This window comes from Haemaphysalis longicornis, unplaced genomic scaffold, assembly GCF_048455015.1.
Source record: "Haemaphysalis longicornis isolate Haplotype H1 unplaced genomic scaffold, Haemaphysalis longicornis Haplotype H1 scaffold_3, whole genome shotgun sequence".
Taxonomy (NCBI): domain Eukaryota; kingdom Metazoa; phylum Arthropoda; class Arachnida; order Ixodida; family Ixodidae; genus Haemaphysalis; species Haemaphysalis longicornis.
Window position 1 is genome coordinate 51,299,248 of NW_027526335.1, and position 16,352 is coordinate 51,315,599.

The window sequence follows — 16,352 nt, forward strand, 5'->3', positions numbered from 1 at the left end:
AAAATGCTATGTTGCAATTCTTGAAGTCACAGCCTGCACCCTAAGCTCATATGGTGTATGCTACAATTGCCATTAAACAGACCACATGGCCAAACACTGCTCTTACGCCACTCCACGGTACGTCGAACGTGAAGCAGGACTGCAGATAATTCTGAATGGGGCCCCAACGTGCACTGTGTAGCTTATAAAGAAGCTGAACACATCTTCGGCAGTTCGAAATGCCCCAGCTTTCTCCCGTTTAAAACTAACTTATTGGTCAACGATAGCGCTTTATGAGTATCGTGGGAAGACCGGATCGCACAAAGTACCTGGTGTAACTCGATGAGAGGCGCCTCCCCTAGTCGGACCCGCGGAATGAAGCAACCTACAAAATAGCACTTCTCTCAACGCGGAAGTAACGGCACCGCTGGCATCCCATCGTAAAGAAGTACAATAACTACGAAAGAGCAATGAGGAACTAAAGAGGCTCTAGTAGAATATAAATTCCCACCATTGGTGCCACAATCACAGACAAGGTATCCAAAGGATTCACAGCAGGAGCCGCCGTAACAAACAAACGCGTACATCGCAACCGAGAAATGAACCTGAACTAATGGAACAGCTGAACAGAATACGATCGGACGTTCAACAGGAACGACCTTCTCAGCAAAACGAAAGATTCACATTCTTTTGGAGAGGTACTGCAAGAGTCGCCCGCCATGATAGAATTTATGACTAATAAACTACCGCAAAAAAGAGGCACTACCACAGAAAGTGCCCCTGAGAATTAATCATACTCTGGTACAATAATGAACTCTACTGGCATAATACAACGGAATTGCCGTAGCTACGTCACATGTTCCGCAATCTTACAGCAAAATTACAGCAAATTCGTCCCCTCTTCGTACTCCTAGAAGAAATGTGTTCCGACTGAACGGGTTTACATTGCATTTTCGGACCCAACCATCACCAATACTAGTAAATCAACCCTTTATGATGCCAGTAACCCAGTACCTTCACAGGGGTACTAATACATTTGGTCGGAAGCGATATTAACTGACAGGATATTTATTTAGCCGGTTCCACCTACCAGCGACACGAAGTGTTGCCAGTGCATGCTCGTCTTCCTCCCACACAGCCGATACTGGTGGCGTCGTTGTACTAAGCACCAGTTAATACTGCATTGCAACCTTCATTCCAATGGCAGACGGATATCATGATTTTGCATCCCAATGCAAACTTGGGCGGTGGTGGTGGTGGCAAATAGCCGCCCCTTATTTCTTTTCGCTTCAACTTTTAAGACTACCAGCAGAGAACAGCTGTCCCTTCTTTCAAGAACTCGTAATTGTGACATGATCGTAACGCGCTTTTGCTGTGTTCCTCCTGCTGGCCAAAATTGAAGCTTGAAACTTGGGCGGCGGCGGCGGTGGTGTCGAATAGACGCCCGCTAATTCTTCTTGCTTCAAGTTTCAGTTAAGTAGGTTTCTAAATCTCCAAACAGCATTATTTTTCCACCGCCGCAGCCGCCCTATGCCCTATTGCCGTGCATTTCTCTGTGATGTGTTTGCGACAGTGTTTTGCCCATCTTTGTGTCTGGCTATGGCTACCGAGGAAGAAATGAGTCCAACCTGCGATGAGTGCCTGCCAACTGAAGGCCACTTCCAGAAATGCTCAGACTGTGAGTACACCTACCCCGTGGGAACCTGCTCGGGATGTTCAGAAGCGCCTTCTAACGCAAAGGGGAATATGCAAGAAGGTCGTGGTGGTGCCTCAATTGCTGTGTCTCTAAAAGGAAAGGCGCTGGGAAGGCCGTCCCAGACGCAGATCTAGTTCTAGTCTGGCAGACATAGTGCGCAGGCTTGATGCTTGATGCCTTATCCTGCTTGCCCACTTAGATTAGTGAGGTGAAGGCTTCCATTGAAATGACGTCAAAAAGTACGACATTTTAAGCAAGCAGGCAGTGCACGACAAGCAAAATCAATGATCTAAACACACGAGTCTCTGTGCTCGAAAGGTCGTGCTAAAGACGGTGTTGAGCGCGCCAGGTCATCGCTGAATGACCTCGAATGGCGCAGTCGAAAACAAAACATTGTGGTGCACAGAGCTCCGGATACAACAATAAATATTTAATTGCCAAACTTAATGAAGGAGCCACAACTGCAAATCTGCCTCCGCTGTCTGGAAATGACGTAGACGCTGTACATAGGCTTCCCTCGAGACCGGGATCTGAACTGAAGCCTGAATCATGGTTTGCTTCTACCGGCAATCGCTTCGACACGAGTGGTTGGAAAAAAGGAAGGTTTGGCAAGAGTCGAAATCTTCCGTTTCTATCACAGAGAGCATGACAAAAAAAATACCGTCACCTAATTCGTAGCACGCGAGAATGGGCAGAGGAAAATGGCTATGGCTTTTCCTGGCACACCAACAACAAGATTCTTGTCACTAGGGCTCTAGGTGATCTCATAGTTGTGCGCCACAAAAGACCCCTTGAAGAGCCCAATGCTGCCTAGTGCGCTTGCGCAACTACAGTTTCTGTTTTTCTTATCTATTATTTTTTCATGGCTACCGTTACAAATAACCAAGAATATTTATTATAAATTGGTGACTCCATCGTGTTCAATAATATGCAAAATTGTAACTCTGTTCATTTTGAAACTTAGGTCTGATAAAAATAAATGTAATGATCTGGAATATTTTTTAGTTGTCCTAAATCTGTTTATAATGTTGTCTGAAACGTCTGAAATGTCTGGATATAAGTATTACTCTCTCAACCCAAATTCCAGAAGAGAAGGTGGCATGTCGATGTTACTTTCTAGTGGTACGGAATGTGATCAGCCCACCAATTTTTGTTGTATAACACCCCATTATGAAGTGTTAGTTCTTCAGTGTGGCACGGCCCTGTTTGGTATTTGTTACCTTCCGCCTTGCAGTGTAATTTTAGTGTTTTTTTCCTTTCTTGATTCTTTCGTTGGAAGTTATCAATGAATGCGGATATGGCCTAATCATTGGTGGTGACTTTACCATTAATTTCGTCATCGATGGTAGATTGAAGACGCAATTTGAATTCTTCCTAATATTCACTCCTGCCGCAACACTATAAAATCCGCTTGCGACTCACAGCTACTTCAGACACTCTCTTAGACCTTTTCATTACAAACAATGATGAAACTTGTGTGAGATCTCGGGTTACTAACTATGCTCCCAGTGACCACCTTCCTCTATTTCTTTTTTTGAAACGCCAATGTACTGCTGCAAAACTTCCGCACGCACCCCACTCTTTCCTGGATGTCAATCCCCGTACTCTAATTACATTTCGAGAGTGCATTGCTCGAACGATTTGGAACGAGGTCTTTAGGGAGATTAGCTATGATTCTGCATATGAAAATTTTCTGGGACAATTTACCCATGCCTATAATGCTAGTTTTCCATACACAATGTATACTGCCCCAAAATGAGCCCGTAAACCTTGGATAACTCAGGACATGATTAGGCTGATAAGAAAACGCGATAAGCTTTATAAAAAATTTGAAAAAGGACTGCTAACATATCTAAATCTCTTAAAACTATCCGGAATTACGTCACTAAAGGGTTCCGCGCTGCGAAAAGCCGCTACTATATTAATCTTTTTAGTTTATCTAACGGATGCTCTCAAGACGTTTGAAAAAAATTGAATACGATGCTTGGAAATCTCACAGAGATCCCAAAAACGCATAAACAATGGTGTGATACTAGAGGGAGAAGTCTGACCCAATGCTTTTAACGATTTTTTTTCTTTCCGTTCCAACCGTTTCAGTGAGTAGTGGAAGTTTAAGATACTGAAACTGCTCTATGGACAACACTATTTTTCTTGATTCCGCTGCTAAGAACGAAGTCATCACTCTGTTTACGTCTCTACGCAACAGTAATTCCTCAGAAGTTAACTGTTTCCATATAACACCCTTAAAACTCGTCATTGGTTTATTAGCGAAATGTATAACACACCTTTTTAATCTATGCTGCTCAACTGTAGTTTTTCAGTGCAAAATGGAGTCTGCGAAAGTTGTATGGTATTATTTAGAAAGGGGCGATCGTAACAACTTCTCAAACTACCGGCCCATTTCAATTTTGCCTGTTTTTTGTAAAGGCATAGAAAAACGTTTTTTTCTAAAGCGGTTACCATCATTTTCTGATCGCTATAATATCATTTTCCCCGCTCTATACGGATTTAGACAAAACAAATTAACTGAGTTATTACTGCACGATCAAAAAGATTTATACTGAACAATTTTGAAAACAATAATGTTGTTTTTGGTATTTTCCTTGATTTCATAAAAGCATTTGATCGCGTCAATCACAATATTTTCTTTGATAAGCTACACCAATACGGGTTTCGATGGAAAGCTCACTCTCTAATGTCATGTTATCAATGCCATCGATCGCAGCTCGTTGAAGCTGAGAATACATTTCGACAAGAAAATCAGTTAAGTCTGCATGCCACAGAGTAGCATTTTGGGTCCGTTTCTTTTCATTTTGTACATCAATGAAATTGTTAGTATCGATGAAACACTTAAATACATAATATATGCCGATGACACTAGTTTATTTCTTTCCTGTGGCTCAGGTATTAATTTTGGCAACTCGCGCAAGTAAGACTCTCGCATGTATTAGTATCTGGGCATAAAGCAATATTTTAAAACCGAATGCTAGCAAAACGAAAGCGGTACTTTTTCATTCATGCCGTAAATCCAGCGCAGTGCACCTATATTAATCAATAAGGCTCGAGTAGAGTTTGTTAAATGTTTCAAACACTAAGTGTATATTTTGAAGAAACTATGCCATAGCATAAAGACACTGAATACTTAATCCAGAAAATATCTCAGGCCACTTATCTTATACGCGGTTATTGTTACTCTTTTCCAATCTCCGTTACCCTTCTACTTTACAGAAGCCCAACGTTTTCACGATAAGGGGCTCGAATGTGCTCCGTAGAAGTCGGCTCTCCTCACTATCTGCATCGGGACGGCGCACCAACGAAAGCGCAGCATTCCCGACCCGGAGCTTACCATCAACGACCAGAAAGTGCCAAATGTATCTAAACTACGCATCCTAGGTCTTTGTCAGGTTCGGGTGACAATATTAAATAGAAGAATAAGCTTTATGAACGAGACTAGTTTTTATAACACTCCACACCCAAATATGTAACAAAGAGCAAAGCGGAATGAATAACAAATGGGGAACAATAGAGTCTATTACAAAAGCGGTAACCAAAGCGGGTTTGAAGAAACGAGAAAAAGTCACGGTCCTGGAATTAAGGTAAAGGACGCAGTACGTGGATACTACCGGCACAGGTCTGTGGCAGCGTTGAAATGTTCACGCAGTGGGTCGATGCCGTGGGAGTGCAGCGCGTTCCGAGCTCCCGTCCCCGTTGTGGCGAACGCAGCTGTCTTGGGGCCGCTGTTTTTCACTGTTGCCCGGCAACACGACTCGCTTGTGGAGAAGATGTCTTGGAGGTGGTTCTGGTGGAGGGCCTCCTGGGGCCCGGCACGGGTCCGGTCGCCCGACCGCCGCGCAGCCCGGTCACACTCCACTCTTCAGTCGCCCTCGGTGTTCTTCTTCGGCCCCTTCTGCCGCCAGCTGCTGTCGCTGGCCGCTCCCGATTGGCTGGTGGCCTGCGCGAGCTCGTGCCATGGTCGCGAGCATTCGGCGCCGTAGCTGATGTCAATTTGGCGGAGCATCTTGCGCGTATCGTCTGCTTCATAGTTTTTCTTCGTCGTCTTCTTTAACTGGCGTTTGTTTTTGTCCTTGCGAATTCTTCGCATGACAGTCTTACATTACCAACAAATGAATCTGGCCTTCATACAGTTGCACCGCTTCAGCAGACACTCATTCAGCTAATCCGCCTCATAAGACGCGTGTCAAACCGTCGATTTGGCTTGCAAAAGTCAGACACAGTGCGCATTGTCCAAGACATACTCGTAAGCCGGGTAGCTTACGAAACCCCTTATTTGGCCCTGAAAACCTCCGAAAAATCCAGGCTCAATGTCATCATTCGTCAAGCATACAGGGTGTTGCGACGATAACTGGAACACTTTAAAAATTTTTCCTGAGCGATCCGCCGCTCTGTTCGCGCTCAAACTTCGCACAAAGGTCGCATTTTGTGGTCTATTTTGTTTGACACCGGGAACAACAACGGTACTTACCTGTTTATTCTGAAAATAAATAAAAACGATTTTCGCCTATGGGAAAATTGCCGCTGATTTGGACGTGCGAGCCAGCGCAAGTTGATGTTGTAACGGCGGAACCACCTGCAGAGTGAAACGCATGTTTGGGATTCACGTACGGATCCAAATTGTGCAGCAGACGATCAGAAAATGCACCTAGAAATGAGCTAACAGACGATCAGAAAACCCGGTTTTCGGGCTCGCACGTCCAAATCGCCGCCATTTTCCCATAGGCGAAAATCGTTTTTATTTATTTTCAGAATAAACAGGTAACTACCGTTGTTGTTCCCGGTGTCAAACAAAATAGACCACAAAATGCGACCTTAGTATGAAGTTTGAGCGCGAACAGAGCGGCGGATCGCTCAGGAAAAAATTTTAAAGTGTTCCAGTTATCGTCGCAACACACTGTATAAGACAGCCTTAGGACTGCACCAAAAAACATCGACGAAGAGATTATTGCATCTTGGACTACATAACACATGGGAGGAAATACAGGAGGCGCATAATAGCTCTCAACTGGAACGGTTACGCCTAACACCAACGGGACGAGGTACACTGCGACGGCTGGGATATGCCATACCGCCACTGCAAGACCATAAGGAGCGGGTTCCACTCCAACTCAGAGAAGCCATCAGGGTAGCCCCCATCCCAAGAAACATGCACCCACTACACAACAAAGCTCGACGCATAGCAACAGTACGAGCCATGAATAATAAATATGGTGACAATCCAACAAGGTATACGGACGCCTCTCCATAGAGAAACAAGTGAGCCCACGTCGTGTGTGTCACCAATGCAGCAGGGCAAGTAACAACCACCCTCACCGTCCGCACAACATCAACGGAAGCTGCTGAAGAAGCCGCTATTGCTCTGGCCATCACAACGGGAAAAGATGCAATTACAATTTTGGCGGATTCGTAGGCGACGTGCCGCAGTTACCAACAAGGCCGCATCAGCAAAACGGCACTTCAAATTCTTAAGAATACTGCCCACATACCTGAAACGCGGCTCATCTGGATACCTGGTAACGAATCTCTCGAAGGTAATGAGGCGGCTCACGCCGCTGCCCGCGCGCTTATATACCGGGCCATTACCATAGAGGGACAAACACCGCTTGCGGCCCCCAAAACAGAAACATTCTCATTTACTACCGTCAAGGCCGAAGAACCTTCCCGACTCCGCATTCCCAGTTAACAAGAGCAGAAGCCACCAGCCCTCGAAGACTACAGACAAATACGTACCCCCACAGAAACCTACTCCATGCGATTTACCCCACCCAATACCTGTCTACCTGCAATTTCTGTCCGACGCCCGGTACACTGTACCACCAGATTTGGGAGTGCCAGAAGACCCCAGGCCTTGCCCCAATAACCTCCCCCTTCTACAAGCAGTGGGCGAACCGCCTGACGAGCCCGAACCTTGGGAACCAGAGTGAACTGGTGAAGAGGGCCTGGACCGCCAGCTGAGCTCAGGGCATCCCGGAATAGGGAAGCCCCCCACCGGGCGGGTGCCCTAACATCTGCACCAGCTTGACAAATAAAAATTTATTCATCATCGTTCATCATCTACGTTACAAATGTATTTTTAGCTCTATGGTTAGCTACGGCCTCCTAATCTGGGTTACCAGAACTCGAGAAAATACAGGAAAACTGGCAGTTTTACAAAAACGAACTATTCGCCGAATCAGCAAGGTTTCGTATCTTTCTCCTACATGGAAGCTATTTAAAAAGCACAATGGAATTCGCATAGATTCTGTTTACCGTTACATTGTTTGCCGGTGTCACAAACAATCCGTGGTAAATAACGGCTCATTAATCAATCTTGCTGGTTTAGAAAAACTCTCTTTGATATATTCTACCCGCAATCCTAAAACCAGGAAATTAACAAAATGCCGAACTAATTATTGAGAACAAACGTTGCGATACTGATTGCCGTCTTTACTAAATAATTTTCAAGAAATTTCTACCATTCCTATTAATTATATACGCAGCGTATTCATACTGCACCCCGCACCTTACCAATTGACACGGTTGTAGGGGATGAGATGGGCTTTATTATAGATGAGACGGCCGGTGCGCATGAAATTCGTAGGCGGGGAGCGGTCAGCACACAGCGAGTAGTTGTTGTTGTTGTTGTTGTTGTTCCTTTGAATATTGGCGCATACCCAATCAGGGGATCGGCCAAACATCAGTCGTTAATTCGAATGAGATTCAAAGAAAATTAGAAAATTAGAATGATTCAAAGAAAATTATAAAAATTTGGAAGCTTTTCTTTTTCTTGTGTTGGAGGAATTGAGTTTGGAATTTAGTTAATATTGAAACAAAAAAAAAGGAAATAAGTAAATAAATAATTAAATAAAGAAAAATAAGAAGAGGAAGAAGAAGAAGGAGGGAGAGGAGGAGAATAAAAAAAAAAATCAGAAATGGATGCTTTTGGAGGGCTCAGGTGAGGATCCAGAACAAGATACGAATTAGGTTGTAAGTCTTTTGGAATTTTCAATGAAGCGCAGAAGAGCAGAACAAACATCCCGGCGGCAGTATCCCGTTTCTGAAGCCCCAAATGATAAAAGAGCCGGCACTGATAATACCAACCCCAGGCGATGAAGCGGCACTTCAAGGAGCTGACGTCTGAGGCTTGAAAATGGCCGACATGACAAAAGGAAATGGTCGACAGACTCTTCTTCATTACAGTAACTGCACATGGCAGTCTGCGCCAGACGAGACCTGTGGAGGTATCTGTTCAACTGGGGCACACGACATCGAAGGCTCGTTACAATCGCCTCCAGGTCGCGTGAGGGGCACCAATTCGGATTCCAGGAGAATTTTAGATGAGAAAAATCTCGCATTGACAATAAGACTGATTCGTGCTGCCCTTGCAGCTTCAACAATCTACGGAATCTTACAGCGGCTAATAAAGGCGTTGTCTCAATGACATCGACAACAGGCCCGGAGAGTGCTACCCTTGCCAGTGAATCTGCGGTTTCATTAAAGGTGATTCCCGCGTGCCCAGGGACCCAAAGAAGGTCAATTTCAGTAATATGAGGTGGTAGAAGGGATCGAAACGTCCGTAGAAGAGGTGAGTCTTTCGGAGAAGAAAGGGCTAAACCTACGGATAGGGAATCTGTAATTATAAGTGGAGACGACACCGATATGTCAAGCTTTCGTATTGCCAAGACAATTGCCAAGAATTCCGCATAGAATATAGGGATAAAATCCACCAGACGAACCGAAAAGTACCAATTTAAGGAAGGGGAAACTATACCTATTCCGGATTTTTCGCGCGCAGCACCAACGTCTTCCTCCTCTTCTACCATTCGCGGCTGATCAGATCGTTTTCCTTGTCTTCTCGCATAGTGTCGTTGCTTCACTTTCCGTCGTAACAATATTGTTACAAGAATAAATATTTTCCTCTTTCTCGCTACTGTGTTTGTACGTCCCTATTTCCGAAACTCTGTTTACTGTGTATATGAGTACTGTTGATAGTCTCACTGTATACATTGTATAAAACGAATTTTTTGTTCGTGTTAATTTTTGTTAATATAGGCCAATGCCGCTTGCCGCCTGTCGCACCAGGGGGCTGGGGCTAGTCGAGCTGTTCTACGGCTTTGTTCCCTGCTCCCTTTGCATGAAAGCGTTTGTTTGTTTTGTTGTGCAAGAATAAAATAAATGAAATCAAATCAGTGTACCCATAGTAATAGATGATTTAAACACTACAAACGAATCTGGGGGTCACCTATTCAAACAAGCGGGTCACGTTACTTTGACGTTTTTATGGCCATGAACAACGTTGGCCATGAACAAATAGGGGGAGATCCCAGAAGGCCTTAAGGATACTTATCAATCTCACCCCGACGCCTGGCAAAGACTCTTCAGAAGTAACAAACCTGCGACCGGTCTCTCTTACCCCTAAGGTTTTTAAATTAATGGAACGCCTAATAAAGCGAATGCAATAGTACCTCAAACATCTTAAGACGTGGTTTCATCCACCACAAACCGTATTGCGACCAAACTTTGGTTCGCATGACTTCCTCTGGCTGCTCGGAACAGCCCTCAACCAAAAAGTGTATTGCCCTGATCTTTCTGACTATGTCCTCACTGTTGTCCTCCGTCGAAAAGGCTGCCGTATACGTAAAGCTCTTGTCCAGGCATTTCACGGTGTACGCACAACTAGATACGCAATTTCTCAAAACACGACCGGTTCAGATATATGGCGAAGAACTCGGAGGGGCACAAAAGATCAACTGCAATAAGAGTGGACTCCACAGGGATCTGTACTTGATCCTGTACGTTTTGACATAGTTATTGCTCAGCTCGCAAAGGCATTGGGAAAAAAATCGTGGATGCAGTTCGACAGATACGCCGATGACCGAAGTCTTTGATCTGTGTTTTGATCTGGATCAAAGGCTGTTACTATCGCACTAAGCAGGTCGTGATTAAAGAACTACAAGATGCGGTGAGGACACTTGAGTGTGTGATACCCGACCTAGGCCTTGAAGTAGCCCCACAGATAAACGAGGAACTGGTTGTAGCCAATTACAAAGCAAGCGCACACACCCAGGGTGCCATTCTGCATATGGGCGGAGCGGTCATTATAGCAGCAAGAGGATGATGATGATGAGAAAACTTTGTTTTGCCCGAACTGGGAGAGAAAAGGGGACGAAAGGGAGCGTTCAACTGTTCTTCCCCGTCAGATGGCGGCCAGGAGCGTGTGAGCCCTAGCGCAATCTTCGGCCAGATTGACAAGGCTGCGTTGAGCCTCTTGGTCGGAGCTGAGCAGCACGGCCTCCCATTTCTCTAGATTCCTTATCATTATTGCCTGTTATCTGTGTTGTGGTTTCTGGGGACAGGCCCATATGAGGTGCTGCAGGTTAGCTCGTTCGGAGTACCATCTATTGTTCTTTGTAAAGGTCTGGGTATAAGGGGTTGTAGGCTACGGGGTTCGGAAAGGTGTTGTACTGCAAACGTCGCCAGGCCACTGACTGCCACCGACTAAGAGAGGGATGCGCCGCAGGGCATTTCAGGCGGCCTAAGCGATAGTGAGCGGTGATGTCTCTATTTTGTCACAAGCCTGTCCCTGCCCCCCGTATGTAGCGCTTGCTAATCAAGATCGATGCTGCCCGGTAGCTGAAACCTCGGGCCGCATCGTGAGCATGCTCATCATCTGGCAAGGACGAAATGTTCAGTTGAAGCGGTGATGGGAATTCCAACCTGCAACAAGAGGACCAGTTCGTCTCATTTGCCTCTCCCTTTGTAGCCGTGCGAAACCCAAGGCCTGGCTGTCCCAATTAACGCGAAAATTTTAACAGATGCTCGTACTTGTTCATCGCTCAAAAAAGTACGGTGCATCTAATCAATGTGCACGACTCTCCATGGATCGAGATGTGGCAGTTGGCACAATTATATTTGACGCCCCTATTTGTGACTATAATAAAAAAAATCTTTAAATACTTCGTTCTCTACATAACCTAACCGGAGAGAACTTACCGGCCTTCCTAAGCACACCCGAATGGACGCCCTCGAACCTGCTGTCATCATACCAAATATATATATATTATTATACAAGGTATGCGATTCCAGGCTGACTCTTAACGCAGCCTCACCAGGCAAGCAATTGAACTTATGGCATGGGGCGCGCAGAAGCCTCCACCAGAAATACCTCCACCGTCAGAGAAAGCCCTAATCCACACTTCCAGAGAAACACCCTAAAACAAGGGCAATGCAAAAAAACACAGCGATTAGTGGCACGCTGTAGACCAAGCTATCACTTTTTATTGAAATTATTTGCGAACAGTTACACACCAATAATAAATGCCTTCTGTTATTCTAACTTGAGAAAAAATTAGAAACTACAACAGGCCCTTCTTGTAAGGTAAACCATATATTACCGCCCGCGACCTGTTCGGTAGCAGTTAAGCAACTCCAACTCTTGCAGGAGCGAATACACTAATAATAACGTTAGGATTGCACCTACCTAGGACACTACTGCTCGCCCGCCTTGATTGGGAGAGGAAATAAATGCATGGGCCTGCACAAAACACATGAGTGGGAAAAAGAAAATCTTCTGTTTGAATTAATTGAACGGGTGATTACTTGCGATGTCTTTATGCACGCGAAAGTTAATAACTTGAAAAAGTCCGAAGCACAGCTGACGGGCTCTGAATGAATTAGTGTCTGATTAAACGCCTGAGACGCTTTGCTACCACCCCGCCATCTTGAAGGGCTTCGTCCTTGTGACCCTTGAGACATTTGCTTCGCAGTCCTTTTGAATGGCTTCGTTCTGCCTCTTACGCGTTGGCCGCTGCTCGTTCCTGCCACCACGTACTGGAAGAGCTGACAACGATGGTGGCTATCGTGGCCTTTCAGTTTGCTCGCTTGGCGGCGTTCTTCTGCTTCCTTATTTCTGCGGTGTTTAAGACTGGTCGGCCACCCTTCGCTGCTGCCGAGCTAAAGCCTGCGCTATGGAACGTTCGCGGTGCGGAACACTCTTGAGACACGTGTTCGAGAAGCCGTTTCGCTGTTACAACATTGTTTTTTTGTCAATGGGCTGTTTAATGCTTTCGCATTAAAACTTGGCACGGTGCCTAGAACTACAGGTGCACGATTTTAAGACGCCACCCTAATATATGGATTTTTGGTTACAAGCGTTGCGTCGAGAAGAAAAGGATGAAAGTGGCTTGGCATCCACGGTGGAGCAGAGCCTACCGAAGCCACTGATTGAACAAATAACGCTTCGGTATTTTGGGAAATGGTTGCGATGGCACACACGTAACGCCTTTTACACGGCTGGGAAAGACAACAGTGTGGGTGTGTGGTGGCGGCCCACGACACGTTTCAACCTTTTTTTACATTATAGAACATGCGGAAATATGCTGGTATTTTAATTTAAAACTGACAGAGCGACACCAAGCATTATTCTAAAAAAATTCTGTAATCTTGTAATTCAGGTATGGCAGCTTTGATAAGAGAAAGAACGCTGGCGACTTTTTTCCCGTTTCTCGTACGTTGCTTTATATTTATTCAGGCATAAAGCACCTTATAACCCACGTTTCGTCGTAGTAAGAAGCGCGAATCAAACGCTTCTAAATACTTCGGTTCATCCATGGCAGGAAACAGAAAGCAATTTTACCACAATGCGGGTAGATACAATAACTTTTGTGGTCACTACGCGTTAATTGGTGGAATCATTGAACTTTGCCTAAGTACTGAGGTTAGAATACACTCAGTTGAAGAAATAAATATTTTAACTACTATAATTCTTACTATAATAAGAACGTTGATGTGCTTACCTTTATGACGTTTTGGTAATCCCAGTAGTTATAGTATAGGTCGATACGCCGTACGCCCCAATAATTGGCCTCAGCAGGTTCATGAAATCCGTAAATAAAACAGATTACCGCTAAAACAGGAATTTCCATTATATAAAAAATGGTTTATAGATATTATCACTCGTGGATGGTTTCCCGCGGCCTCTCCTTTTGCGTCGGTTGTTTGCTTGAGCTATGAAGTCATGAAACTGATAAGAGAATGCTTTATGTGGCGCTGATCTGTAACTTCTGGAACAGACTATATATGTGTTTGTATATATATATATATATACATGCATGCACACATGTGCTAGGCACGCCCACGAAGACGTAAGTGTCCTAACGCATTGATGGGTGTGGCCTTCTTGTTTGACACACCGGATGCGTTAACAGCGTCTTTGGCGTCATTTGAAGATACAATAAAAAGTCAACATATACACAGATGCGGCAGCTCAATCATTTTATGTGCTTCTTCGAAACAAAACTTGCGATACCTCGCTAATGAACAGAGGTGAGTGTTCTTTGCCTGTGCAACGTAAACACTTTGATTTTTCAAAGTAATGAGACAGAAACACATTCTGACTGGCAAGGAACCTTCTTGCCGCACATTGTATTTACAGAAAAAAATAAAATAGGCTTAATTCCAACATAATTGAATATTTGGGAACTGATAAAATGTACAGGCATGACTGAGAACCGGTGGTCCGTGCGTGCTTAGACGTGAAAGACACCGACCGAAGTGTCGCTCCGGAAGACCTTCAAGCTGGCACGGGGAAACACCCGCCAAAATATCATACCAGGAGGCTTCAAAGAAGGCAACCCCAAAAAAACAGAGGTGGCCGTGCTTTACCTTTGCATTTTTATTGATGGAGATGAAAGATGGGGGAAAACTTCACACTATACAGCTTCGCGATGTTATGATGCCTCAGCCCGATCTTTCTTCTAATGCGTAGCATTCTTCGGTGAGTACTTCACATTCAGAATTGCGTAGCGTCATGCATTACCACAAGAACGCAGAGTTGGCTGAAGTAACACATTTAATAGTTATATTATCGTCAGCACAGAAAATTGGCCCAAGAAAATTTTCAAAAATAAAAAAATTCACAAAACAGACAAACATATTTTTCCCGATAATAAACTCACTCAATTACAAATATGCATCTTAAACACCTTCACAAAGCGGAGAGCAAGAATACAAAGCCCGGAAAAGAACGTTAGAAATACGAATAATAAACATCGAAAACGAGCCGGCATTGTAACGCCCAGCATTTGCACACATATGCAGGGTTTCCAGAGGGAACGAATTTAACAATTATAATAAAGTGAATGGAGACAATTCGCCGAACAGTCATTTGAAAAGCCAACAAATACAAAAAAAAACAATCACCCCCCAAAATTAACAAAACTCAAAATATCTAAATATCTTCCGCGTATCTTCTCACTTTGCTGCAAATATCGTCGAAATAGAAAAGCCTGCTGCCACCCCTGTGCCATGTAAATGCTTCTCTTCTCTCCCGTGCCCACCTCCCATGCTGTTTCCCGCCCTTCCGATCCTCCCACGACAAGCGCAGACGATTTTTGCTAAGGTCAATTCAATTCTCGCGCTTGTGCTCACGGAATTTACTGGAACCTTTTGTTATTGTTGGAATTGGAACACTGCCTGCCACGAAGTGCACGCTCGGGTGAGCTCTATTTATTTCGGAATCAAGATATTCTTTTCACCGGGGATTTTTATTTGTTATCGCAAATATCAGGTACATATTTATATTCAATCAAAAGAACACTGCGAATACTGGTTATACAAGAATGTTTTTGCCTCAAATGTGCCTAAATTATCTCTTTGCTCAACAATGTTGACAAGTATGAAGTGTGTCCCCAGATTTATTGCTTTGGAAAGGTTTTGGCAATATAAATTTCTCGTTCAAGAATCCTTTAATCTTTTAGCCGGATGGTTGATTCCAGGGAGAGACACACACAGACAGACGTACAAATATTTTCTTGCTTAAGTAGCCCAAGAAAGTTCAAAAACGACGACTAGAATAAAAATGCCCAGAGAAACCGTTAGAAATACCAATAAAATAGTACCGGAAGGGATTAAAACGTGTAATGCCGCGCATTCACACAGAAATGTTGATTTGAAAAACGAACACATTTAATCGTTATAATACCTTTGATGCCGATATTTGGTGGGACCAAATTTTGAAGAACCATGAAGTGCTACAATAAAAAAAGAAATTCAGTTTGACAAAAACGGATATATGAAATAAAAAATATGCGTTTTATAAATCTCCAAAACACCAATGTCGCATAAAAAAATTCTGCAGAAATTCAGAGAATTATCTACTAATGCATTCTTATGCCGTTTGTCTTGAGTGTGAGTTTTTACAGCGAAATTTCTTTGGTTTTTCTAAATCCTGTCCGCCTAATTATCTCCTTTATGCTAATATAACGATTACTAGTGGAACACTCGCGAAACCTGCATTATTTTGGAAATGCCATGTGTATACGTTCTGCCGTTTTCCGTAATTTTTTTTAATATTTATGGTATTTTTTTTTCAGTTCTTCAAAATTTTGTCCTACCAATTATCGCCTTTTACGTTATTATAACGATTACATTTGGAACTTTCACTAAATCTGTATTCTTGTGGAAATAGAGGACGTTACATGGTTCAGCATTTTTGTATATATTTTATTTTTTTCAAGTTTTTCAAAATTAAGTTCGAGTAATTACATCCATTTATGCTATTATAGCAATTATAGCTGGAACTTTTGCAAAATCTGCCTTATTTTTGAAATGCCACGCGTTAAACGTTTTGCGATTTTCCCTCACTATATAAATTTTTTTCTTATTTTTAGTTTTCCAAAATTTC

General features: G+C 43.7%; 1 long non-coding RNA gene across 1 annotated transcript in view; it reads right to left on the reverse strand.

Moving 5' to 3' along the window:
• Positions 1-13,727, reverse strand: part of LOC144173251 (uncharacterized) — a 155,883-nt gene extending 142,156 nt beyond the window's left edge. The window contains exon 1 of the long non-coding RNA XR_013323202.1: positions 13,465-13,727. This is a non-coding gene — a long non-coding RNA (uncharacterized LOC144173251). The remainder of the gene's footprint in view (positions 1-13,464) is intronic.
• Between the last annotated feature and the right edge of the window lie 2,625 nt (positions 13,728-16,352).